Below are 26082 nucleotides of genomic sequence, written 5' to 3' on the forward strand. Positions count from 1 at the left end.
TTTAAGCCTGACAGTATACTTCCTGGCACTGTGTTTTGTCCTAAGTAACTGCAAAACCGATTGAGTTACCTCTTTATTAATGTTCAAATACATACTTTCACATGTTTATATACCTTTATATTCTTGTTTTTAAAAGTCAGACTAGTTATTAAGGTAAAGGTAAAGGTACCCCTGCCCGTACAGGCCAGTCTTGCCAGACTCTAGGGTTGTGCGCTCATCTCACTCTATAGGCCGGGAGCCAGCGCTGTCCGCAGACACTTCCAGGTCACATGGCCAGCGTGACAAGCTGCATCTGGCGAGCCAGCGCAGCACACGGAACACCGTTTACCTTCCCGCTGGTAAGCGGTCCCTATTTATCTACTTGCACCCGGAGGTGCTTTCGAACTGCTAGGTTGGCAGGCGCTGGGACCGAACGACGGGAGCGCACCCCGCCGCGGGGATTCGAACCGCCGCGATCGGCAAGCCCTAGGCGCTGAGGTTTTACCCACAGCACCATCTGCGTCCCTAGTTATTAAGGTAGTTTGTTATTAAACTAGATTGCAGATGTGACGTGTGATATTTGCACAGATGTAGTTTTATTGATTTGCACAATTTCACTCATGCACATTTTTTTTTATCTCAGGTAGAACTTGGAGTGTATGGGTAATAGTATAATTAAAGTAAAGGCCCAGAGCAAAGGCCCTGAAGATAAAGCAATTTTAAAAAGAAAATAAAATAAGGATTTTTTTCTTTTGACTTGTACATTAGCACCCAGCATCATCATCATCATCTCTCTCTCTCTCTCAGCTGCTAGTGTCCTAGTTACCTGCAACTGTAGTTACTTTACAAATATACTAGGATTAAAGAATCACCCAAACACTGTGTGAGGTCCATGTACCCCCTTTTTTAAGGGGCAGTAAGCGGCAATCAGGGTCATACCCAGGGGTTGGCTAGGTTATTATTATTATTTATTGGATTTTTATACTTCCCTATACCTGCAGATTGGCCCCCACCAAGGTTGCAGGCCCAGGGGGTGCAAACATTGTGCAAGGGATACAAATAAGCTCTTTTCCAAAGATGCAAGGGAGCCTAGCTGTAAAGCTCTGCATTGGTTGGATAGTGCTTTCAGTGTTGAGTAGTTGCAAGAGAATAGTGAGAAGTAGATTGTATTAGCAATAGTGAAAGCGGGGAATTGAATATTGAAGAGCAAATCCATTTGCCTTTTTCAAATATGGATACTAGTGACTAATAGCTTCTGTAATTAGGAGTAGCGAGGGCACTTAAGGCACATGCTTTTCCAGTCAAGTTACAATGGACAATTCCCCCCGCCCCGAACCAGAAGAAAAATGTTGTGCAACTAGCTGAGGACAGTGATGATATAACAAGGTTTTAAGGTATCTGAATTCTTGTTAAGGAATGCCTATGGCACCTAGTGCCTGTTGGAAACAAAAGCAAACTGTTCTCATGATTGCAGGCTTCCTATATGTAAATGCTGATCCCTAAAAGGCTAGTGAGCAGCCCCCATCCTTCCTCCCAGTCTTTTCAAGGGTCTGAACAAGAGAATAAGGAGAAATACATGTGAAAAATGCAAGTTGGCATGTATGTATGCTTCAGACATGAAAGCACATTGTTGAAGCGTGGGGAGCACAAGGAGCTAAATGACCGCAGGGATTGGTGCTCTGATGCGCAGCCTTTCCTTTCTAGGTCAGCAGCTCTTATATTGGCCTCTTTGGCAGTGATCGAGAGTAATTTCTATCTGATTCCTGCTTGATTGCCTTCCCGATCACAACCTCAGTTTTCAGTGGAAGAGCTCATCGTAGTAAGCATCAAGCACACATACTTCTTGTTGGAATAGCCATAATGAAGACCTGATAATGGTCAGCTGTAGTAAAACTATCTCTATAGATATTCTGAGCTGTGAGGGGTCTAACACTTGCCTCGGGATCAGGTAGCAGAGGAACTGAATTGTTTGGGCATCTCTTGTGAAGTGAAGGAAGGTGGAAAACTCTTAAGCTACCTTTACTGGACAAGATAGGTCTGTATTGGTCATAACATTTACTGCAGTGTACTGACAGTGACCAATGCTTGTACACAGGGGTGAAACTTGGGGAGCAGCCATTATTGGGGGAGTAGGGTAGTTAAATTTAAAATATTGTGTATAATTATTTCTGAAAAGAGGAAAGACCAGGGTATGTTATACAAGAAACTTCCTCCACCTTAAAGACCAACTAAGTTAGTTCTTGGTATGAGCTTTCGTGTGCATGCACACTTCTTCAGATACCAACACGGCTACCTTTCTGTAATGTAAACGGAGGAAGGATAGGGTGCTTATCCCCCATCCTTTCTCATCTACTATGCCTTCCGTAGGCCACAATGTACTAAATCGGGTGTGTGTGTGTTGGTAGATGTGCTACTTGTAAACATTATTGTGGGCCAGGAGGTTTGGCGGTGGCAAATGTGCTTTTTGAAATATGGGTGGTAAGGATGACATTTGCAAGGGAGAATTGGGAGCAGAGAATGTGTCCCATGTCCTCTCACACTTGCTGAGTGTTTCTGTTATGTACTGAGTTGAATAGGATCCAAACTGCAGCAGTCTGATTGGTCCTAGAACAATAGGATCCAAAAGGCAGCAGTCTGATTGGTCCTAGAACAATAGGATTCAGAATGCAGCAGTCTGATTGGTCCTAGAACAATGCAGCAGTATGATTGGTTGGCAGGAACCACCCAATCATGCTCCAGATAGAAGTGAATCCACAACTTGATTGGCTTACAGTAGAATTCCGGAATTAGCCAATCATGTGCAGCCCATTGTGTAAATAATGTATATAAAGCAGATACTTTGAGGGAACTTTCATTCATTCATTCCTCCTCACCACTATGAGCTGAATAAAGAGCATGAAATCACTTTGCGACTCTGAGTATATTTCAGTTTCCTTGCCATTTCTTGCTCAGGTTAACTTCCAGGTCTGTAAAAACTATTAAAAACAGATTGGAAAAATGGGCAGGCAGCAGAAGAGTTAATCATCCACTGTCACTACTTCCTCTCTCTGTGAAAACTATGAGGACAAGTGGGATTGGGACCTTTGTCTTCTAAATATGCACCTCCTCCCTTATTTGCAAGGCTGCCTAATTCTGTTAAATTAAACTCTCTCTCCCCGTCCCCTTATTCTTTCCGGTTTCATCCTATACAGTGTGGGAATGAAATAGTTGTGAAACTTGTCTTCCAGTTGTGTTTTGTCTATCTTTGTGGTTCTTAACTGCCTCTGGTAATCTCAGTTTAGGCTATTTCAGAAAACATAAGCAATCAGCCTTTCTCCTAACCCTTTTTTCGGTCTTCAAACCCAGATACCACAAGTTCATTTTTCCTTTCTACGCAAGGAAAAAAGGTTGGTTTATGGAAAGTAGAAGAGTTGGATGTTGTTCTGGAGCAAAGATTTTGCATAAGTCTATAAAGCTGATGGATGGAGACTCAGAAGTCTTTCCTTTTTCTTCTCTTTTTCTTTTTTCTTTATTTTATAAATTAGCTTTTAGGTTAAAAAAATGATTGGTACTTGATCAGTTTAATTATTTGCTGTCCAAAACACTTTGTTCTCTAAATTAAAAAAAGCAAATATTCCACAGCAACAACAATAGATTCTTTGCAATCAGAACATAATTGCAATGCATGGCTCAGTCATGGAAATGTGAAGTAATAATCTCTGCTCATGTGCAGGGTTCATCACACCTCACTAATCATACCTCAGTTATGTCTGAGATTTGGGAGTCTATCTTCCAGGTTTGAGTAAGAATGCGGAGTCATATCCAGATAGGCATAGAGCCCAAACTTTTCATTTTGGAAATTCTCTGACAAACTCACAAAAGAACAAGGTATGGGCTTAACATCGATTCTTGATATACCAGAGTATGGTCAGTAGCGTTGGCTGAGAAATTAACATGCCAGGTCAGAGCAGCAAAGGGCAAACACAATCCCTATTCCTTTTATAACATATGGCAAATGTTTATTGAATACATAAATTGTTCAGACTGTGGCAGGAATCTACCCAACACTCATGGGAAAATGTGGCGTGATCTTTTAGAGTAATCAAATGAAACTTTATTACACGGCATGACAAATGCCTGTAATTTTATCGGGAGAAGTTATTTGTTGTTTACTGTTGTAAGGTAACCATTGTTTTCTCTAAATGTGTTTTCTGTACTATAAAAATAAATAAAAACATTATTAAAAAAACAAAATAACAAGGTAGGAATAATAGTGGAAACATTTTCCTCTGTTCCTGCACAATTCAATATAAATCCCCTGCTAGTATCATGTTGGAAGCAGATCCTCACAGCTTTTCTAGAATTGCACATGGGTTGGAACTTGCTTATATGACCTGTTCTACCCAGGAGCTGCTGCAGCTTTTAATGAGTGAATGTTGGGAAATTGTTAATACTGTACAGCATGGGTAGGCAAACTAAGGCCTGGGGTCTGGATCTGACCCAATCGCCTTCTAAATCCGGCCCGCGAATGGTCGGGGAATCAGCGTGTTTTTACATGAGTAGAATGTGTGCTTTTAATTTAAAAAATGCATCTCTGGATCATTTGTGGGGCCTGCCTGGTGTTTTTACATGAGTAGAATGTGTGCTTTTAATTAAAATGCATCTCTGGGTTATTTGTGGGGCCTGCCTGGTGTTTTTACATGAGTAGAATGTGTGCTTTTATTTAAAATGCATCTCTGGGTTATTTGTGGGGCCAGTGACGTAGCGTGGGTTGTCAGCACCCGGGGCAAGGCAAGTAATTTGCGCCCCCTAACCCGTGGATTTGCGCCCCCTAACCCGTGGATTTCCGCCCCCTAACCCTAACCCCCAGATGTTGCGCCCGGTGCGGCTGCCCCCCCTGCGCCCCCCACGCTACGCCACTGTGTGGGGCATAGGAATTCGTTCATTCCCCACCCCCTCAAAATATAGTCTGGCCTCCCACAAGGTCTGAGGGACAGTGGACTGGCCCCCTGCTGAAAAAGTTTGCTCACCCCTGCTGTACAGAGTTTGTTGCACCACATACACAAGCTTTCCACTATTTCTCCTCTCGGGTCCCCAATTTTTTAAAAAATGCAAAATGATAAAGTAAAAATCAGGTATTTATTATAGAGCTTGCTTGCTCCTTCTCTCCGTTTCTGTCTCTCTCTGTCTCTCAGAACGTCACAAAACAAATATTAAACTAAATAAACAAAAGCTCCTCAAAGTAGGACACACTCCCTGTTGCTTTCAGGTCTGAGTAGTCTCAGCACCAGTGTATGCTTCTCATAGTCGACTGCTACCACATTGGACTGTTTTTGAAGCAAACCTGACTCATCTCATGTCTGCTGGACAGGCCTCATAACAGCAGGTGGAGTAAGAGCTTCCCCACTAGAACAGACTTTCCAAAAGCCTGATCCAGTCACATGGATTTTCTGCTTCGAGACACATGGGAGGGACCTCTTTGCCACAGATTAGGATTGGCTGAGTGATGCCAATAACTGATTGGCCAGAGAACAGTAGATTGACAGAAATGTTTGCTTTTTTTTTTAGTTTGAAGTACAGAATGGGAGTGGGAGATGAAAGAGTGTGTGATTTCAAGATTTGATTAAAAACACTTCTCTGCATTCTCCTTGGGAGGAGGTCCTTCAGTGGACCAGCCTCCAGTGGGACAAGGTATAAATAATAGATAAAAATGAACTTCAAACTGCAGGAGGCAGTGGAAGACAGGAGTGCCTGGCGTGCTCTGGTCCATGGGGTCATGAAGAGTTGGACACGACTAAACAACTAAACAACAACAATTTATAATTTACTGGAAACCCAGTTCTATAAAGAATGCAGCAACAATAACCTCCCAATAAGATGTTTTGTTTCTTCTCTGTTTTGACCCAATCCTTCAAACTTTGAAGCTGCAAACCTAGACCCATTTACCTGAGTGTAATTCCCTTTAATGCAATGGGACTTGCTTCTAAGTTAGGGGTCGGCAATTTTTTTTAGCCATGGGCCGGTCCACTGTCCCTCAGACCTTGTGGGCCAGAGAAGCAGCACTGGGGGCGGTGTGGTGTGGAGCTGGAAGAAGAGGCAAGGGGGGGCAAGTAGTCCTCCACACACTCTAGCCCCAGCCACTGCGTTCACCTTCCCTGCAGCTGCCGCCGCCGCCACTGCTTCTCATGAGTAGGCAGGGCAAGCTCATCTGCTCCACTCTCTGGCCCACAGGAGCACCAGGGAAGATGAGCGGTATGAAAGGGCTGGCTTCGGAGAGGGACTGCTTAAAATGGCCCTCAGCTCAGCCTAGCCCCCTTCCTCCTCTAGGCAAGGCGGGGAGAAGCCAGGAGGAGGGAGGGAGGAGGCGCCGCTGCAGTGTGTGTAAGGGAGAGGTGGGGAATGGAATGGCTCAGGGGGGAAAATGGCACAGCCCGAATGAACAGAATCCCCACGCTGATCCACAGATAGTCTGTGGGCCGGATCCTGAAGGCAATTGGGCTTGATCCTGCCCGTGGGCCTTAGTTTGCTGACCCCTGTTCTTAGTAGACATGTATAGGATTACACTGTTAATGTCTTGATGGTGCATCACTTCTAGGTTTTGAATTGGCTTCAAACATCTTACCATTGTAGCTTCTAGATGCGATATTGCAGTGCTTATCTGTTGATCAAACCTGAGATTGCAATGAAGCCATATTCAAAGATCAGAGGAGAGATTGTGTTTCTTCAGAAGGCATACCATGCAAAAGTCAGAGAAGAGGAGGGACAGGAATAGTTATTATTGTTTAGCACTCCTAATGTTTAGGTTTGCCTATTAGACTTGCCTGCAAATGAAGGTCCCTGAACCTGTAAGGCCTTTTCAGTGAGAGAATTCTATTATGTAACTGCTCTGTGTGGAGGATGACAAACTAAATGGCCATTTCATTGCACAGAGTTGCTTTCGCTCATCATGAAAGTGTTCTTGATTTCCACATCCCAACCAAGCTTTAAAAGCCCTGTTTGGGGAATCCATTTTATATTTGTGAGGCTGCATCACCCATCATTAGAAGCTTTTAATCTTTTCTTTGAGACTTTTAAAAAAACTTTTCTTGTGTACAATATTGATAAGTTGTATGACATGGCCCAATATTGATAAGTTGTATGACATGGCTTATAGACTGATGATGAGCAAAGTGTCTTTGAGCTGACATTGTGGTAACACAGACACATTACTTTGTATACTTCACTGTTAGATCATGTGGTTTTGATGAAAAACCGAACTTGTACAAAAAAGAAAAGAAAGAAAGAAAATGTTTAGGTTTTTTAATATATGTAACAGAATTGGCAGATGCGTTTTTGGCAATGTGTGTGACAATGAGGTGTGCATGGAAGGGGTCAAAAGGCAAAAGTGTAATTTAAATATTATTGTACTGTCTAGCACCTAACAGATCCATTTTATTATTGGAAAGCTTGAAATCTCCATCTCCTGGGAATGCTAAGGGTTGCTTTTCTTTTAGAGCTGGCCAGAAAGAGGCCTGAATTGGAATGGATGTTTTAGAAAGTTCAGACTTGCTGGCAGAGACTTCCTGTGGGCAAAATATGTAAACACCCTAAATACAAACAGAACTGGAATCTAGCTAGTGGGACATTTTCCTGTCATAAATGTCTAACAGCTTATTTTTATATTAAAGTATAACTACCATTCTTCTTAAAAAGGATTCTGCTTATTCTCCCATGTTAACGTCTCACTGTGTGCCTTTCACTGGTGAGAGAAACATTTCACCCTTCCTTGCACTGGAAAGCTAACGCCCTGGAAGAAACCAACTCTCTTGTGTCATTCCCAGTTACTCTATGGAGCAAACTAGCTGTCTTTTTTTAAACGTGTGAAGCATTTAAGAACTGTGAAAAATAGGTATTTCCCTCAGAATTATTTCGATATTAGGCAGTGGCAGAGGGAAATTCAGCAATGTAGACCAGGCTCATATGAATAGATTTTCCCTCAGAACAGGCACAAATATGAGGGCCCTTAGATAGTATTCTGAGGAGGTTTCATGTAAGTACATGTGACTGTACTACTTCAGGATACATATGAGGACATTACTTGTTTGAAAGTAGCCCCACATTAAAATGTCCTTACATGTGTAAACTGCACATCATGGAGATTAGGTTAGTAGCCTATCATGTGAGAGAGAAATTATGACCAGGATCCACTTTCAAACATATAGTACCCCATGTTTATGCTGAGGTGATAAAATCCTGTCAAAAGAGTATACTACAACTCACCACATGTTTGATTCTACCTTTAAACTTATACCCAGAAAAGGTATTGCTCTGGATCAGTGGTTCTTAAACTGTGGTTTGTTCATGATTAATAGGACACCATTTGCTTTCAGGAGGTCCATGGGAACATGGCAAAAATAGAGATGAACGTGGACAGAATCAAAGTTTATTACAGTCATACCTCGTGTTGCGTTAGGTTCATGTTGCGTCTTTTCGGCTTGCGAACGCAGCAAACCTGGAAGTGTATACTTCCAGGTTTCGCCGCACGTGTAGAAGTGTTCTGCGCGCTTTGCGCTTGCGCAGAAGCGCTCTATTGCACTCCACGCTTGCGCAGAAGTGCCGCTCTAGTTGCAGACTTTTCGGGGTGCAAACAGCACCCCGGAATGGATCGTGTCCACAACTAGAGGTACCACTGTACTGTCTTGGCAGGCAAATGTTTCAGAGACCCAAAGCATATCTGAATGTAGTAACACTGACTCTTCAAGCAACCAGCACTTCCTCCTCTTTTTCTTTGGCTACACTACAGGGCAAAAATTACTTGAGTTTTATAGGAATAGGTGTCCATAATACAAATTGGGTTTAATCCACTGGTTGCATGAACCAACAGTTCACACAACCAATCTTTCTCATTCCTTCCTCCTCCCTGTACCCTCCACCCCCTAAAAAAATCTCCAGAGATCTCTCTACTTGATTCTGGGTGATTTCCTCTCTTCCACTGCAGACCAGTATGACACAGCTCCCACTATTCAGACCTTCCCTGGCCTTCTTGGAGAGGGTTTCCATGAAGTACAGAAGGTTTCAGGGCAGAAGGGAAGAGGAAGCATAATTGCCTTTTGCTTGTGCAGCCTCTGGATTCAACACACAATCCCTTTCCTAGATAATCTCATTCATTTCTTTATTTAAAGAATTCTCCTGCCAGCCAAAAAGAGGCTCCTATATTTAAAAATGTAAATAATAAGACAGAAATGCATTTGGTTATCTGGGTGGAAACAGTTTGAGAATCACAGTAGTTCAAGCACGATAAAGCCCATGGTTGACACCTTGCCCTTGTTCACACAACACTTATTCCCAGAGTCAGCTGTTTAGGAGGATTATTATCCCCTGCTCTAAACACAGTTTATGTGAGCATTTTGCTATGTGATGGTAAAGTGAACTAAATCGTGGGTAATGATATTATTAATGTTTTGTGTGAGCAGAGTTTTTAGCTCAGGGTGTTGTGCTTATAAGTGCATTTACCACATTTATTTGAAAATAAGTACGTATTGTTGATTTAAATAAAAATTGGTTTGGAGTAAATGTTAGGTTCATTTTCTGGGACACATTTGAAAATCCCGCCATTCCTCTTCATATTTTACATTGAATTTTTTTTAACTGAATGTCTTAGAACCATTTTCATTTCTATATTTCTATTTCCTTAATTCTGTATGTGACAAAATAAGCCATAGCTTAGACAGAAAACCAAACAGCTGAGCTATTATATTTTAAGTTATTTTTCTCTCTCTATCTCTTTTTCTATTGCTGTTTGTTGCTGTGATACAAAAAAATAGGAATAGAAATGTATAATTCCTTTAGGGGTGAAAAATAAATTAAAAATTCCTCTTTCTGTAGTCATTAACATAGCCAATTTACAAAACCCTTTATAAGAAAAATGGCTTTCTAATGGGGACACTGTCAGACTCTTAACTACACACTGCTGGGAGCCGCTCTAATAACGTCTAATGCAAGTTGTAGGGAAGCGAATCAGTAGCAGAAAGCAGGATCGCTGCTTGACTGCTCCCTTTCCTGACAGGAAGAAAAGGACAGTGATCAAGCTGAGGTCCTCAAAAGAGGCCCTTAAATCACTGGATAACATGAAGAATGGGATGTACACAGGCTACTGTAGAAAGCATATAACAAAGCATTTGAATTGTAGTGATACAGATAATTCTTGTAGCAACATTTAGATGACTGTGATCTTTTTGCGTTGCACATTAAACCGTAGTAAAGTGCACCAAAGATAATGGAAAATGTTCACGTGTAGTCCTTTTTCTTTTTTTAAAAAAAGCTGTTTATGACATGACATTACCAAGAAGGTATTATGTTAAAGATTCTGCCAGGGAGGGAGATGTTGGGGTCCTCTTCTGTGATTTAGCCATGCACTGGTTCTTAAAACGTAATAGAAAAAGTATTTAAAATATTATGTTCTTATTTAGCCCTATCCTTAAGTTGTGGGATGCAGCCCCTGTAAAAGGTTCCCCGAGCCTTAAGAAACAGAATAATCTCATTTTTAGGAGGTAAAAATAGAAAAGATAATTATATAATGTATCTGGCTCTTTTGGTTTTGGCCATATGTGTTCAAATTTCATAGTAACATTTAAGATGATAGGGTAGCAAGGGATGGATTTATTTCAGTCTCTTAAATGCTGTATTAGACGCATGATTTGTTTTTGGTGAAACTACAAATAGCGATTTGCCAGGGGTGGTGGCTACCAGGAGAGATCCAAGTTAGAAGGGCTATTAATTTCCAGCCCTCAGAACATTGGAAGTAGCTTTGTTTGAGAAGGGAGGAGGAAAAAGACTAGAAGAAAACCCTCACACTCCAAAGAGCAGAAATGAAATTTAATCAATACAATATGCATGTTAAAGGAAACATTCCGAAGGACAGATTTGGATTTGAACTGATCTTTCTTTCTTTCTTTCTTTCTTTCTTTCTTTCTTTCTTTCTGACAGCTAACTCCTCCTGAAACATGGCACAGTGACAATCAGTGACTGAAAAGTGAGGACAGCCAGGTTTGTTCTTTTTGTTAAATGTTGCTTTTAAATGGTATCAGATACGATTGCGATTAGAACACTGGTAAAATTGCTGGCTTGTGTCATGCATGTGGCACACCTCAGGGCAGATTCAGATAAGTGTTTATTTTCATTGTCACTGAGAGGAACCCCATTGAGTTAGGCTATCTGAAGGGGTTCAGTTTGCAATGGAGCATGTTTTTTCATCTTTTACAAAGCTCATATTTTCACACTCCGTTGCATGTCAAGCCCTTCAGACAACCTATATCCAAGTATCCAGTGCAGCAGCTGTTTCTCAGCGCATACATGCAGCATGGTTCCTGAACTTTATAAGAGGGACAACAGCTATCAATGGTTGATATTAAATAATGTTGACCATTGGAAATAGGTTACCATGTTCACAAATTGAGTTTTATGTAGTCAGCTACACAGTCCTTGCCATGTGCACATTAGCCCCTAACAAAACAAATACAAAATCCCCAAAGAAATAAGGTCTGCACCTGCATGCAAGAGCTCCATGGCATCATCAGAATGCAAAAGCATTAGTGCATTCGGAAAATGATTATTTATCCACCCATATTCGCAGTAGAATACTGACGTGAATTTATCTGAGATGCACCCAGCTGCTGGAGGCAAATTGCCATGTTAGCCACAAGGTAAAAATGTAAGAGTTATATGCCTCTTTTATCCTATATACACTTTCATCTAATCTCAGTTGATACGATTGATGCTGCTGAAACCCATATTCAGTCTATGGTACTGTACTCAATGTGGGGTAAAATGTTATTCTTTTCATATGTGACTTGAACATAAAAAGCAAAAGTATACAATTAATTTGCCAGCACTTTCTTTAAAATTGTATGCTAGGTTTCTGTGAAACACTGTATGAAGCAATATTCCAAGTAAATTATTGTTATTTACTATGATTTTTTTTTGCCTGCATATTTTAAAGTCAACAATTATGTTTCCTTTTTTTGGCTTAATGGCTTTCTACAATATTTTTAGAAACCTGGTCAATTCTTTCTTCACTAAGTCTGAACATCATTTTCACACACAATGCAGTCTTAAAAATAACACCAAATGCAACTTTGTAGATCAGCTATTTTCCTGAATCCATTAATGCATAAACGACATTTTTTAAAAAAAAATTAAAGTGAACTTGTGGGACAAAATTGACGTGAAGCAATTGGAAAGCCCTTGATGGGATTTCATTATTAGTGTTATCTGGACACATAGGTGGCCTATGACAGGAGTTGGTGGCATCTGTCTAATTCATACTTGTCAGGGGTCAGAAATGTGAATACTGACATCATGACCAGCATTTTTGAAATAGGCTATAAAAAGGATACATAAATTCTGCTAATGCTAGTATGTAAAGTTAAAGGCCCCTATGAATTGTTGTGCCAAGAAAGAAGGGAGCTTAGTGACCACTGTGCCAGCATTAATGGTAAGTGCTATTACCTGTGACCTTGCACATAGCAATGAAACGTTTGGCTATAAAAATAGTCCAACAACATTCAAATGGTCAAATAACAAAACTGTTGCATAGTTGAAGAGTGAGAAATAGCTTGGGTATGGAGAAGGGTGGCTGTGGATGACTGATGTGGGTACTGTCCCAAAGGCATTTCAGCTATTATCAACCATTTACACTAGTACCTGCCTGTGGCTATTACACAATGGTAACCTGATATATTAACTATACAATCCTCTGCATACTTATGCAGAAGTAGGTTTCGGCATGTCCAATGAGACTTGTTCTCAGGTAAGATTGTAAGATTCAGGTAAGGTAGAAGCTACACACATATAAAAAACACTGTGAAAATGTTTTTTTTAAAAAAAGTTTTGAAAAATAGCCTTATTTTCCCATGTATAAGACGCCCCCTATTTTTGGGGACTCGAAATTAAGAAAATGTACTGTGCACTATCCGTGTATAAGACGACCCCTTATTTTAAACTTCAAAAATTTAGAAAAAAATACAGTCTTATACATGAAAAAATACGGTACATTGAATTTGGCATAGCTCACTGTTGCTGTCTAGTGTCACATTTGTATATTGTACTTCACAACACATTTAAAACATTTTAATTGCAGCTGTATAGCTGAGTTGTAAGATTGCACATGCTAGAGACCCTTAGAGGTCAAACTTTTCTTGCATGATGTGGTGCCTCATTTCATATGCTCTTAAAGTGGCATGGAAGGTGCTGTTCCAGGTATAAAGTAATTTATCAGTTCTCAAGTAGGTCCAAAATTAAGATGATACTTACTGGACACAAATTCCTAAATACAGTAAGCCCATAGCTCACCCGCATTTAACTTGTGCGCATTCAGCTTTAGGCATGTGGCAGGTTTATCGTTTTTTAAATAGAAATGGAATGGGGTTCCAGGAAAAATGACTCTGGCAATTCCACCCGCCATTGAACCCATTGGGCTTTGACTGTATGTGATTTTGGCTTTAGGTGTGATCCCTGGAACATAACTCGCATGTAAATTGTGGTCTTAATGTAAAAGAGAACATCATTAGCTTTATTGGTACTTAGCTGTATATTTCTTCAGTCCTTATGTTTGATGTTAAGGAGCTGGTGCCATGTTGTTTTCATTATAATTATTGGTATGTTTTAAACAGATTATGTATGGATAGATGTATATGTATATATGCATGTAGTTTTAATTCTATCAATATTTAATTCTATTTTACGATGGATTTTTAAAGGTTTTAGTAGTTCTTATTTTTATATGTCTGCGACTGGACTTAACTGTCAGAGGTCCCTTACTTTTACCTTTTTATTTTTATATGTAAGCCACCTTGAGTGCTGTCAGTAAAAAGGCAGGGTAAAAATAAATAAATATATATAGTAATAATAATTTTGGTATTCTGTGTGTTCTGACCATTTTCAGTTCTGAGGCTTTTTAGCTGATATTTGAGGTACATCTCAAATAGGCTATAGCAAATGCCTACTTAAGCACCTTATCCAGAAGGCAGAGGTTAACAATAGCTAGTTAATCATTGTTCAGATATACTATGTCCAAACCAGGTTCTTTAGGAATTGTACCATCACCTCTTCTATGGCCAGTCACTTTCTCCAGAAGGCCTTTGTTATATTCCGGTTTGAGTTGGACAATACCTTCCTTTTTGAACATTCCCGCACCAAGTCAACTCCACCTATGTAAACTCCAGCAGTTAGATAGCAGGGTGGATGACACACTAGCACTTGTAACCTTGTGTCCTTGTCTACATGTGTTAAGTACTATGCTGCACATGTACATGAGCTCAGACCTCTGAACAAGGGTCATGGTGCACCACCACAACAACTGGGTTTTCTTAGAGAGGGAATTAGCCAGAGTTTAGAGCAACTGAGCCGTGTCCAATTAATGTGTTCCATCAGCATAAGAATTTTCACTTGCATAGTGAAATTCATGGAATCTGCTCCAGAGGGTTGGAGAGATCTAGAGGGTGCGGGGGGGGGGGGGAGTTCTGTTTTTTCTTATGAAAATTGACAGACTGGGTACATAGCATTTAGCTTGGATTGGCAACTGTTTGGTTAAATCTATAGGGGACATGGGAGATGGGAAAGGCTGACGGGTTAAAGCAGCATGGAATTGACTGGGGAAAGTTGGAGAATGAAAATGAGATACAGAGGAAATAGATATATTTATTTTTGTTTATTTTTATAACATGTATCACTTAATATAGCAAAATCTCTAAGTATTTCACACAAGTAACACTCATAAAAAGCACATGAAAAAAGTAAATAAGTAATACTGAAATACAATAAAAATCCAATAAAATGTTAAGCAGTATTTATTTATAGAAACATAGAAGGTGAATTGGGTTAGACAAAGGAGTAAAAAATGTAATTAACACTTTGCCTGAAGCAGCATGGGTTGCTTGGAGAGTTAGAGAGACAAGAAAGGAAGCAGAATTAGAGTCGTAGGGAGGAAATTGGAGCACAAATATTACCTACTCAGTGTGAAGAAGGTAGAAGGGGTGCTCTTCCTACTGGGGTCTATTGTGAATCTGAAGGTTGTCCTTGGCACCAGGACACCAGAACTGCTTGGGTTGTTACTTAATTTTCAAAGGGCTAGACACCCTAGATTTCGCATGTCAGTGTAGCATCACTGAGTTGGGCTTACTTGCACTTCTAGTGGACAAAGGCAGGAGTAGCTTTTATAGGAAATAGACTGGCTGCTCTTCAGTTTTTTGCTCCTTCTTGGACAAAGCACTTACATTGTCCTTTGGCTCCTCTTACTCCTTCATCTTGGCTTAGCAGTTTTCTTCTTCTCTGATATCTACAGTTCAATTACTGACCCTTCACAGCCAGTCCTTTCCCTCCTCTCTACAGAATGGCTTCTAAGAGGGGTATATAAATGGCTTGCCTAGGTCTCCAGGGCTTGCAGATTATCTAGAATATTTTATTTTTGTGAAGTGGCATTCCCACTCCAGGGAATGTTGGAACCTTCTCCATAGTGAAGGGTCAGTAATTGAAGAACCTCCATCGAATAAGATGTTTCAAGATGCCCACTACATGCCATTGTTATGCTGTGCCCTAGCCCCTCTAGGTTTGTCTTCAAAGTTAGCGGACAGCAGATGCTCTGCAGACCCCTCCTGCTGCCCTAGACCTACAGCCAACTCCAAGAATTGTTCCAAATACAGTGGTTATCAAGAAAGTCACTAAATTGGAGTGTAATGCTTCCTAGCAAAACTGAAGAGAGGCCAGCCTGTTTCCTTTAAAAGCAATAATTGCCTTGATCCTCTAGTTGTGCAAGTAAGCACAACCCAGTGATGCTACACTGGACAAGCAAATCTATCAGTCAAGTTTGGTTGGTTGGTTGGTTTGTAAACAAGGTGGAACTTGCTGTCCCCTTTAGCCCTGCATGAAATAATACTTTCCTTGGTTAAGGCAATGAAAGACCAACAGAAGCTCTGGCAAGCTATGGGTTCTCCCGGAATCTTTGCAAAGCTGATCATAGTTGATTAGTGTAAAAATGTGTGGGGTGCAGGGATTGCTAACCTTAATGGGTACAAATTCAATTCACAATGGATTGTGCAGTACTTTTGGCACGGTGCATTCCCTCTTTGGGAATCTATTTGGTATGTATGTGAACGTTTTGGAGGTACCAGGACTGTTGAATAAAGGGTGGAGATATTTCCATGGTCTGTGTTAATGGAGGATAGCTATTGTACTTTCTGCTTTCTTGCCCCTTTAACTAGACCTCTGTTTTAGTATACCACTTTCAGGCAAAATGGAGCCAATAATTAAAATGGTGGCCGGGCTAATCATCTTGGAAAAGTTTACTCTGTTCCTGTTTCCTAGCAATACGTACAACTACTCAGAATTGAAGCCAGGCTAGATAGAAGGCCTAGAGTGGGAGATGAAATCATTATAGATTGCAGCAACTCCATGTCCCCAACTCTTGAGCCTATTAAAAGCTACCATTAACAGTTTTGCTAGGAGAACCATTGGAAATGTGCAAACAAATACAGTAATGTACAAACTGGTTCTCAAAGTTCCAAGTATGGAGGGTCAGTCTCACTCTGTTCATATTGACATCAATAATTATTGTTCCTCAAAGGAGAAAATATACTTTGAAGTATTTTAGCAAGCCAGCAGAAAGTTGAATCCATGGCTGCTGAAGGAAGACAAAGAGAAATTGTACCTTTTATTAGCTGGACCTGTCTGGCTTCACTTGTTCCAAGACATTCTGGTTTGGGATCATCATGATGCTTCATAGAAAATTAAACCTTCTTTGACTTTAGTTCTGTACTAGCCCAAGTCTTTCCATCACAATGCACTAAATAACTGATGGAAGACATTGCTTTCTTTTATAGGTGAGGAGGATAAAACATTCTTTCTGATTTCTAATTCTGGAAGGTTGTAGAACCAAGTAAATGTTCATTATAGGTGTTTTTTTTAGTTCAAAAAAATAATCCAGTTGAGTATATTTCACAGCTTAAATAGTGAATAGTGGATTTATTGGAGACATAGGAAGCTGTGAGTTTGGGGGGGGGGGGAATCACAATGGAAAGCTGATCTTCTGAACTGGAAATCTGTGTGACAGCATATTAGTAATCATTAGACTTTTAGTCCAGCAAGCAGGTTGTAGATTGTGCCCTTTAGGAGAGGGATAATAGACTTGATAGAAACATCACCGTTAGCCTGTCATTCAGTAGCTTAATGTCCTCTGACTGTGTTCTAGATACTGAAATTTTCCTGAACAGTAAAAAAGTGGCTTTGAAAATGATGCTGAACAGATTTAACTATACACAGGAAAGGTTTTTCTGTGGCAGTTTGTAGCCAATAGTGAAAAATATAACATTAAGTGTGGATTCCTTGAGACATGTTTCAGAAATGAGGAATAAAAGTTAAATTCCAATCCTTTAGGCACCAGCGGGGAACCTGTGGCCTGGAGGTCCAAATGGGCTGGCAGGCATCCTAATTGGTCAACAAGGCCATTTCCCCAAGCCATGCACACCTGCCCCCCACCCGATTACTATATGATATCAGGTGTTGGGCAGGTAAAGATGCAGCATCAGATGAACATTTATTCAGCACTGTTTTTAATCGGGCACCCAAATGCAACTCTATCCAGTAATCCATACACTCCATCACCGACAGCGGCCATCTACATGCCTCTGAGAAACTCATAAGCAAGTCATACTGATGACGACTTTTTGTTCATTCAATGTATATTGGCCCTGGAAACCTGTAATTCGAGTTTACCATGTTATCTGTTAGCTACCATGGCTAGCAGATTCTCAGCCTCCTAAAACAAGAATTATGTTACTTTTATTTACTTTTAATTTAATTTCACATTGAAGTGAACTTACGTCAGGGGTGGGAAATTGAATCTGGCCACCAGACCAGATCCTGACCTCTACAAGCCCCCACAAGCCATTCTGATGTTAGCCATGGTATGCATTGGTCAAACTCACATTGGTAGCTTGGAGAACACTGTCCAACCATCTCATCCTCTGTCGTCCCCTTCTCCTTGTGCCCTCCATCTTTCCCAGCATCAGGGTCTTTTCCAGGGAGTCTTCTCTTCTCATGAGGTGGCCAAAGTATTGGAGCCTCAGCTTCAGGATTTGTCCTTCCAGTGAGCACTCGGGGCTGATTTTCTTAAGAATGGAGAGGTTTGATCTACTAAGGGTCAATTCATGTGATCAACTCCCATATACTTGATCAGCTGCAGGAGTTCTTTGACCAAGACAGAGCTTGGAGATGTAATTGTGAGAATCTAGGATTGCTAAGAGGGAAGGGGTTTGAAATAGCTGTGAATTCTGTTACCGTGGGAGCTCAAAAAAGGTGTAGCAGTGATTTTGGAAATGGCTCTGATCTGCCTCTGTATACATCCTGATTGACAGACAGTTTCCCCTTGTGATTAAGGATACAAGCTGCAGGGGAATCGAATATGTTGTGTAAACTGGTCCTTTGGCCCTGTTGGATTTGGCAGATCCCTAGTAAAAGAAAGATTTAAAATTTCAGAGCCATGAACCACCAGTTGCCTATGGCCTGCTTATTTTCTTACTACATGATAGAGGACATTTTTAAAAAATTCTTTGGCTATCCTAACATTTCTCCTACACTTACTTTTAGCAGCAAAGCTGTTCTTTACTAAGAGGTATTTGATAATATAGTTTGTATTCGTATCTCAGAAAGAAATGCTTCTATAGAAAGTTCAAGAAGTAAATATTATAATCAACGAAGCATCATAAATAACTTTTATGTCTAAATCAAGCTATTAAAAGCTTTTTTTATTTTTAAGTAGATAGGGGAATAAAATAGCTGCATAGTTCATAAAGTGGTGTACTATTACTGCCTGCTGTGCCCATGAATTATGCCAGCTTTTTACACTTGTGAAGTAAAAAGCGGATTAGAACTGTGATCAATGTATTATCCTATATTTCTTATTGTTCATTATATTTCCTTTTTAAGAACCTTTGTAGTCTAAATGGCTACTAATGACATAATTACAATTGTTTGTCACCACCATAATGTGTGATTTCCTATCTCCTCATGAAGATGTAAGTTAGATAAAGGAGGAGTTTTGGCAGGAAGACAAAGTGCAGTGATTTATTAAAGACCAGATGTGGTTGTTAAAAGCTTTTTTATACAGAAAGACTTAATTGAGTGATGTGAAATAGGAATGAAATATCTGAACATTATAAGCAGTGGTTCTTGGTGTGAGTGACACGGTTGCTCAGAGGAGCATGACAAACTAGTTGGTTGTTTTATTGTTGTATACAAATTCATGTTCAAATTTAAATAGTGTGAGAAAGTGTTAAAGAGGAAAATAATAACACATTGTTGAGGTCTGTTGGACTGTGAATGTCTTTTCTATCATGTCTTGAAAATTTTCTGATGTGAGGAAGCTGGTGAGGTGCAGTGATGAGAGTGTGGGATTTTGATGTAGAAAACCCAGGTTCAAATCAGAGCTCACTGGGTGGCCCTGGGCAAATAACTGTTTCTTCCGCCTAATTTACTCCTCTGTGTTGCTGAGAGGATAAAATGAAGATAACTCGGTGCAAGCTACCATGAGTGTCTTGGTTGAAACATGGAATAAAGATGTGACAAAATAAACAAGTGGAAGGTTCTCATTCAGTGTTCATGGTGTTCTGTTACCGCTGATAAGGGGGGAAATCAGAAAGGGATTGGAAAGCAAAACATAAATAAAAGACCACTTTTTGCAATCTTACAGTATGTTCAGTAATTTTTGGAAATAGTAGGTTTCCCCCCTTCTAGAGTATTTGACCCACGTAACTCTTTTCTTGCTTCCTGTTAAGTTCTTTCTCCTCATGCAACACTTATGGGATCGTACAAGACTGCCAATCAGCTTCATATCCTCTGAGGCTAGGAGTATCTTACCAACTTTGTCTAGTTTGCCACCTATGGCTGTTCCTGGTAAGAGATATCTTGACCACTCTAGCCCTTGTATTTGTGACCTTCAAGCTGGATTACTGCAATGTGCTCTGTGTGGCTCTGCCCTTCGGCCTGGTTCGGAAGCCCCAGCTGGTGCAGAATGTGGTAGCACTTGGGGACACATGGCAGACATGTAACACTGGGCTGCACATATGCTACTATGCTAAGTTCAAGGTCCTTGTATTAACTAGGACCTGGGAGAACAGGGTTCAAATCCCCACTCAGCCATGAAGCTCACTAGGTGACCTTGGGCCAGTCACTGCCTCTCAGCTTAACCTACCTCACCGGATTGTTTGGGGGAATAAATGAGGAGGGGGAGAACCATGTACCTGAGCATCTTCGAGGAAAAAAGTGGGATAAAAATAGAATCCAACAAACAAACAAACAAACAAACAAATAAACCCTTATGTCTCAGTTCAGTCATTGAGATTTTCTGCAGGAGTGTCATTGGTTGTGCCTTGAGATGGTGAACTGTTTGTGTCATTGGCTCAGTGCTATGGAATGCATAGTTTGAGGTAGATCCAAAGTGGAAAATATTTTTCTTATATATGTCTGGCACTTCTTGGGCAAACCTATGTTCTTACTGTTGATACTAACATAGTTCTCAGGTGAGCTTTGGCCACCCCATATCGCTATAGTCCTAATCTGGACCAGGCCGCTTGCACCTGAAATTTGCATGGGAGGGAGGGAAGCTCTCATTGGGGTGGGAGTTTTGTTCCCACGCAAATTACAAACACATCCTTCTCCCCACCCCTACTGCCCAGGTAATTTTGAGACCACAGCCAGGAGAATGTGGGCAAAGCGTTAAAACCCCCTTCCCTACACTGAATCTAGGGTTCAGATTTAGAATTGGGGCCTCATATTGGCTATTTCTGATAAAATCCTGCACTCAGAATCTTGCATTCTTGGGCAAACATAGTTTATGCCGCATGTAGTTTGACCCCAAGTAATAAGTGCTCATCATGTCCATAGACAAGCAACCACGTTCAACAGAAAGAGCTGGTACCTTATAAAGTATATGGGTTGTAGCCAATGTTATTTTTACTTAGAGTGTACCCATTGAAATTAATGGACCTAAATTAGTCATTCTCATTCATTTCAGTTGACCTCAGGGTAGCTCAGTTGGTAGAGCATGAGAATCTTAATCTCAGGGTTGTGGGTATGAGCCCCATGTTGGGTAGTAGGTGTGGAGGATTCCCTGGTCCTGAATGGGGTAACTGTGCCCCTGAAGGACCAGGTGCGCAGCCTGGGAGTCATTCTGGACTCACGGCTGTCCATGGAGGCACAGGTCAAACCTGTATCCAGGGCAGCTGTTAACAGCTCCATCTGGTACGTAGGCTGAGACCCTATCTGCCTGCAGACTGTCTCGCCAGAGTGGTGCATGCTCTGGTTATCTCCCGCTTGGACTACTGCAATGCGCTCTATGTGGGGCTACCTTTGAAGGTGACCCGGAAACTACAACTAATCCAGAACGCGGCAGCTAGACTGGTGACTGGGAGCGGCCACCGAGACCATATAACACTGGTCTTGAAAGACCTACACTGGCTCCCAGTACGTTTCCGAGCACAATTCAAAGTGTTGGTGCTGACCTTTAAAGCCCTAAACGGCCTCGGTCCAGTATATCTGAAGGAGCGTCTCCTCCCCCATCATTCTGCCCGGACGCTGAGGTCCAGCGCCGAGGGCCTTCTGGCGGTTCCCTCACTGCGAGAGGCCAAGTTACAGGGAACCAGGCAGAGGGCCTTCTCGGTTGTGTCGCCCACCCTGTGGAACGCCCTCCCACCAGATGTCAAAGCGATAAACAACTACCTGACATTCAGAAGACATCTGAAGGCAGCCCTGTTCAGGGAAGTTTTTAATATGTGACATTTTAGTGTATTTTTCATCTTTGTTGGAAGCCGCCCAGAGTGGCTGGGGAAACCCAGCCAGATGGGCAGGGTACAAATAATAAATTATTATTATTATTATTATTATTATTATTATTATTATTATTATTATTATTATTATTATTATAAATTCCTGCATTGCAGGAGATTGGACTTGATGACCCTCATGGTCCCTTCCAATTCTACAATTCTATTAATGACCTGCTCTGAGTGGGGCTAGTATTGGCTATAACCCTCGGTCCAAATGCCTATGTAACTTTATGGTTAAAGAATGGTTCAGTGAAAACTTAAGATTTTTCTTTGTATTGCATTTGGCAGGTGTAAACAGTTCCAAAAATCAGAATAAAAAAACCAACACCTTACTGAATCTACCTTCAAATCCTTTGGGAGCAGATCATCACTAACTCATTTATCACGCATCTTCTTTGGTTTCTAGCTCATGCTTCTTTGAATCTTGTGATGCACGTTGTACAGTTACCCTGTAGCAATGAACTGATTGAGTATAATTTGTATTCATTGTTAAATTTAGTAACTGCACTGAGATTTGAATTACGCTAATCAACTTTTCTTGTAATTTGTATAATTTACATACTGTACACACACCGTAAATGCAGGACTCTGATGCAAAACAAAGTTTAATTAGTGTAACAGGGTTACATCTGCTTCCCAAGTGATTGATTTCTGAATGTGCTTATGCCAGTCGCAAGGGAGATCAGGGAACTGAACCATAATGGTTAAGGGCACAGTCTATGAAGAAGTTACCCTGCACATCCTCCGTTTGAATGAAGGAGCTGTGCAAGCTATTGTGCTTTTGCACTAGCTACTGTTGTTCATTCACTTCAATGGGTCTTGCTCAGAATATCTTCTGATGCCCTGAATCTGGAAATGACAACACTTCCTAAATGTCGTCATTTGAATTTGGTTTGAACATGGAGGGGGGGGGGAATGGGTTTTAGCTAACAGACAATTTTGATACAGTTTTGTTTACATATTAGTTTGCTAGGTTTAATTGCTTTCTGATACATTCTATTTAGGAGTTATTTCTGACAGTCAGATGTTTGTAATCTTACCGTAAAAGTGAACCTACAGTAAAAATGCTATTCTTTCCTTAGAACCATGCTGCTGAAAGGTGTAGTGGGCCAATATAGTCTCCCCGTTTTATTTTTTTTAATCATAGGAGACATATTCCAGGGGACAATACCAATGGAAAAAAGTGTGGTAGAGGTGGTTTGAAAGTTCCTTTGCTTTCCTAAACCCACACATGGTTTCATGCCTTGGTTGCAGCCTGGGTGTGTGTTCTTTGAAGACAATGAAAGTTGGTTGTTGGTTGCCCCTGTTGGTTAGAGCCCATGGTAATCACTAATGTACCTACTCCCCCAATCCCCATGGTTTTCTGGTTTTCTGGTTTTGGTTTTTTTACAACTGTTTTAAAAATGGAAAGTGAAGGATCTATACTTAGGTTGATCCATTGTTCAACTTGCATATATGTATTGTAGAATGCATGGTATGAAACTTGTTTCATATCATGGGAGGAAAACCTGCTATTTTCACACTAAGGTATACAAGTTACAACTGTGAAAGGGAGCATGCGAATTTCCATGAAAAATGCACAGAAGCGATGGCTGTAAAATGTGTAAACAAATACCGTATTTTTCCATGTATAAGATGCCCCCATGTATCAGATGACCCTTATTTTCTGAGCCCCAAATTAAGTAATAAATATTTTAAACACCAAACAGGACAACTTTGATATTTTATTAAATATTCAAGACACCAGTATATTTAGTACCGTATATTTAAACATCAAACAGTGAGGCAAGCTGTGTAATGGCAGCTGCTCCTGTCAGCTCAGTGTAACTTCACTGTAGCTGCAGCTCCAGCTCTTCCGCTTGTGTGTTGCACTTTTGTCTCGGTATTTACGGTATGTACCATATTCACGAGCACCGGCAGATGCAAATACTGATGGAGGAGCTGTGACTGCTAGAGCTGTCGATGAGTGAGTGCGCTTGGGGAATGGGGGGGTCTGGGTACCCAGGGGGTGGCTGAGGGAACCAGGTGGAAGGGGCTGCTGGGGGGGGGAGTACCAGACCAGGGTTTGTCGTGAGGCCAATACAGTGGTACCTTGGTTTCCAAACTTGATCTGTTCCGGAAGTCTGTTCTTAAACCAAGGCGTGCTTTCCCATAGCAGCGGCGGACTCAGTTTACAAATGCAACACACTCAACAGGAAGCAAAACATGTTCTGCTTCCAAAGCAAAGTTCACAAACCAAAACACCGACTTCCAGGTTTGCAGCGTTCTTAATCCAAGTTGTTCATAAACTAAGCTGTTCTTAAACCAAGGTACCACTGTAGTGATGGGAGGCTGGGGGGAAAGAATATGGATGGCGGCATGTATTTATTTATATGTTTAATTGCAACATTCTGTGCATAAGTTGACCCCCAATTTTAAACTTAAAAAATTTGGGGGGAAATATCGTCTTATACACAGAAAAATACGGTACTTACTTTTGCACCACCAAGTAATCCCACTGCCTTGTAGAAGGATTCTTCAGCCGTCCACTGATCTACAAAACTATGCCGGTGTCTTCCCAAATATGACTGCCAGTGGGACTTGCTTCGTAGTGAGTATGTTTAGGGTTTCAGCCTAAGTCAAAGCAAAATTATTTCAGCTGGCACTGCTTACTTTGTACTTGGCCCAGGGGCAATCAGTTCAAAAGAAAGGGGATTATAGTAAGTAAGCCTACAGATTGGGAAAAAAATGTAGGGTTGTCATAAAGATCCATGGAACAAACAAAACAAGCAGTGGTGCACATGGTTTCCTTCACTGCAATGACAGGGAGCGGGAAGGTTGGCACCCTTCTGCATGCCCAACTCAAGGCAAATAGCAAAGCATTCAGGAAAGGAGTCACAACTTCTCTGGAAAATGGCTACAATTCTGTAGGAAAGCCCAAGCTACCACACTTCTAAAAACAAGCCAATATTTGTCAATCATGTTAACAACCATTGCCATACTACTGCTGGAGTCAGTGTCACTTAAATACTGGACAGTTGGCTATAGATATGATTTGATGTGAAAATGACCAAAGGATGGTGATCAGTTTTTAAATTTCATTCGCATTTTCTGTGAAACCTCTTGAGGTATGTGTCGTGAATGTGATTCATATGCTTCATACCATACGTGACATATGATTTTATTTTTACTAAAAGGGGTTTCAGCATTTAAATGGTATATGTAATTCTGTGGCTAGAATAATTCATATTTAAATCTGCTTTTATGTTTTATAATTAAATAAGAAAATACTGCTTAGACCTACCTTTGTGATATCCTTGGCTATATTCTAATTATTTCTTTAATTTGACCCATAAAAACAGTCAATTTCTTCATTAGTAAATTGCAAGGATATCTCGAGAGAAATATGGTTTTGAAAGGTGTCTTACCATATCTAATGAGAATTTTAGTTTCGGCATGTTTCCCCCCATTTCTTTCATTTGTGCCATATTGTAAAAAAAAAAAAGATACATTCTAGGTAAATTAATCCTTTCAAAGGCACAAAATAACTTCCTTTTTGGAAAGGGTTATTAGAGTCTTATTCTTTATAATCTTAAATACCACTTGTGTTAGGCTGAACAATGTGTGGAGAAATTACACTATTTTAAAAGAAGAATGATTACCAACCAAAGCCAAGTATTTTACAATTATATGATCATGGAAAAGAGAGCTTTCAACTGGGGAAAAATGTGATTTAGATTCTTATGACATGTCTGAAGTTTAAGTATTTTTGTAAATTAGATTGTTCCTAGTTAAACAGGTGGTTTTGAAGGCTGGTTTCACTGTTGTTTTAATCATAGTTTAGTTACCATGGAGAAATATGCAAGTTATCATTTATACACAGAAGTGAAATTTATGCTGCATAGATAATAGACTAAATTTAGCATGACTTAAGTTTACCACTTCCTTTAAAAAGAGAGAGAGAGGGAAAGAAAGAGAACAGTATATGGCTTATTATTATTACCCTATCAAGAAGGTAATTTCTTTAAAATATTTTACGTTTTTGTGGGCTGTTATTTTTCCCTGCTGAAATTAACAGTAGTGCTGCTTTCCAAGATTTTGAGTGATTTAGCTTAATAAAGCATATCATGTAATACAGATATTGATTGTGCTCAAGGTGGTCTGATGCTCAGCAAAACATTCCAATATTCTAATCCTGGTTCTACAATATTAAAAGGAAAGTTGATTTTCATTTACCAGGGTGAAGATTACTGGGATTTGGCACTGGAATTGTAGAAAAAAGAGGGGCAAG

The 26082-nt window shown here is 40.5% G+C and overlaps 1 protein-coding gene across 16 annotated transcripts in view; it reads left to right on the plus strand.

Moving 5' to 3' along the window:
- Positions 1–26082, plus strand: part of FOXP1 (forkhead box P1) — a 536656-nt gene that overhangs the window by 147388 nt on the left and 363186 nt on the right. For 12 of the 16 annotated variants that reach the window (XM_053378208.1, XM_053378193.1, XM_053378192.1 and 9 more), the window contains one exon: positions 10924–10983. The exons of the other annotated variants lie outside the window; for them this stretch is intronic. The gene's annotated coding sequence lies outside the window, so the exon portion shown is untranslated. The remainder of the gene's footprint in view (positions 1–10923; positions 10984–26082) is intronic. 16 annotated transcript variants of the gene reach the window in all.

This window comes from Podarcis raffonei, chromosome 2 (genome assembly GCF_027172205.1).
Source record: "Podarcis raffonei isolate rPodRaf1 chromosome 2, rPodRaf1.pri, whole genome shotgun sequence".
NCBI classification, from domain to species: Eukaryota; Metazoa; Chordata; class Lepidosauria; order Squamata; family Lacertidae; genus Podarcis; species Podarcis raffonei.